Source organism: Tachysurus vachellii, chromosome 18 (assembly GCF_030014155.1).
Source record: "Tachysurus vachellii isolate PV-2020 chromosome 18, HZAU_Pvac_v1, whole genome shotgun sequence".
NCBI classification, from domain to species: domain Eukaryota; kingdom Metazoa; phylum Chordata; class Actinopteri; order Siluriformes; family Bagridae; genus Tachysurus; species Tachysurus vachellii.
Window position 1 is genome coordinate 10,107,585 of NC_083477.1, and position 2,799 is coordinate 10,110,383.

A 2,799-nucleotide genomic window follows, 5' to 3' on the forward strand; every position below is an offset into this window, starting at 1 on the left:
AACAGACAAGAATAACCAGACTGCTCTGAGCTGACAGGAAGTGTACAGTAACGTAAATAAGCACTCATTACAAACATGGCAAACAAAAAAGCATCGCAGCATATAATTTGAAAGAATCAAATTAATTCCTCTTAGTGGCAGCATCAGATAGCAGACTTTTTCTTCATTCTGATGTCTTATCGAAACATTAGCCAAAGTGCTTAACTTGTATTTAGATGATATTTTTTAGACATGAATTTGCAGGTGTACAGGTGTTCTTATATAGTGGGTAATGCACATTTGGGAAACCAGAAGCTGACTTTACAGACTTTAATAGAATTTTTACTAACGAGTCTTGTTCATTAAGAAAAAAGAATTAAGATCGTCATATTCTACTGTTTCTCTGTAGTTTGCACATACAGTAATCTCTGTCTCTTGCATTTGTAACGTGTCACTGCACAGATAAGTATTTTGACAAGTTCCCTGCATGTAGAGAAAAAATGGACTCAAACATTCACTCAAAACTCAAAAATAATGTAAAGGGCAAAGGGCAGTTTTTGAAGCATGGCAGTGTGTGCTGTTATTTAAAACAAGCAAAGGTAATAATCAGATATAATAAAAGATCATTTTCCATTACGCTTCACACAAATTAGGATAAAAATAATTTATTAAACTAGAATGTACATTTCCTGAAGAAAATGTGAATGGTGCTTGCACGTGGCAAGTTCCCCTCATTGTGCTGAGTGTTTTGATATGTCACATGTCCATGTTGTAAAAAGTTTTTTGATTTTGCATATTTTGGGGGCAGGGCTGCGGCACAACCGGAAGGCCAGTCGGTACACCAATTTAAAAGTTTGTTCAGAGTATCACCCTAAAGGAGCTGGCCGGGTTTGGTGTATATAGTTCAAAAGCTTGCCGAGTTATAAACCTCTAAATTTTAGAATGGGAGTCTATGGCAAAAAAGGCCACTTTGAGACCCGGTACCGGAAGTACCGGTACTCGGATCGCTTAGAAAAGTCATAGCACACCTCTCCTCATTGAGTCAGTCGATTTGACACCTCATTCATGGGTCTAGGACAAAAGCTGCAGGACAAGTTACGCACCGAATTTTTGTCTGGAAGAGTATGCAGGATAGTAAGAATGTTGCTTTGCAAGCACCATTAATTACTTCATTATGCCAGGGGTCACACTGGCTGTTCATAAATAAATTTGGCTGTTCTGAAAACCGTATCAACATGTCCAACTGAATGGAGCATTCAACAATGCAACAGTACAAGGGACATAAAATAAACAAAATTAACAAAGTTACAGCCATTTCACTCTAACAATAAAATCTTGTAACTTATAAAAAGTATAATATCATCTTTATGTTTTACTAAAGCTGCTCTTGTGTGGTAATGTGCAACTATCCAGCACTGGAGCAATAAAGTAAACAGGATAATAATTCTGGTTATACTTTCCCAAAGGTATTGTGCTAACCATGTTCATTTGTTTTAAATTCTAATTCAGATTTTATTTGTCATATACACAATCTGTATGTACAAGGAGCTGTACAAGGTTAAATAAATCCAGAAAAATATAGCATGTGAATACAATGGCTGATATGAATGAAATTAATATGAATTGTTATATAGTGAAAAGTGTGTGTGATGTGTGTGCAGTTTATAATACATTTTATATATAGTGCAATATCCAAACTAGTCTTTTTCTTATTTAAAAGAAAAAGTCCCATCTCTAAAAGGATAAACTTTTCCAGACCCCTCTGACTGAAGAATTCCCAAAAGTTTATAATATTTCAATTAAAATATTTAAACGACAAAAAGCCACATCATACAAAGACAGTGCTTAGATAAAAGAAGCCCCAAATTAGAAAGCCGTGAAAATCAATTGTAGGGAAGTCAAAGGGTCACTGCCAAAGCCCAGCTCAGGTATCAGTAGCAGCAGAGGTCATGGTTAGAGAGAAGCAGCTTCATTAGCTGTACAAGAACGACTTCTTGATCCCAGCTGAATAGGAACAAGGGGAACCAAATGATGCTTGTTGTTCAGCATTCAAATGTGCAAATGAATATGTGAAACACTAATATAATTCAACTAAAACAGCAGGAAAACCATCAGTTGTTTTCTATTCGAATGCCATTTGTTCTTGTCAGTTACTCCATATGGACCTGCATCACAGGGGTTAATGAATAATAAAGCTTTACTTGCACTGCTGATTAGGGAAGCTATTCACATTTGGAGCAGAGCAGACACAATATGCTCCGTTGCCCTTTGACTTCTTTGCCTCTTGCATTCTTTCCTCCTCTTGCAAGCAGGATGGAATGATGGAAAGACTTTCTCCAGGAAGTTCAGCAGCAGGAGTCTATTTCGAAGAGCACAGATGTTGAGCTTCCTCACCCTATTGATTTACAGGAGTCTGGAGAGGTTCAGAAGCTGCAGGTTACAGAGCAGAACATGAGACTGTAAGGCACACAGACACTAAAAAGCCATATTGCTGCTAGGACAGGCTTAGTGTTTGAGTCTGAGGTAATGAAAAATAATGTTGTGGTCAGCTCAGAGGGGCAAGATCAAGGCTCTGAGAATCTCCTCTCCATTTCCAGCACCTCAGATTAATGAGGTTTGAATGGTCTGAGCAGTGAGGAGCCATTTTTCAGTATCACTTACTGAAGGGGGCCAGTGAGCCCTAAGGCCATGGTGTTCTGTCCACCTGTTGTCTCATTACGCCCTAATAGACTGCACAACAACTAGCCAGGGGGCACCACTGCTTTTGACAGGGGTCGTCTTACCAAGTTTCAGTCATTAAATGGTTTTGTAACTATATGG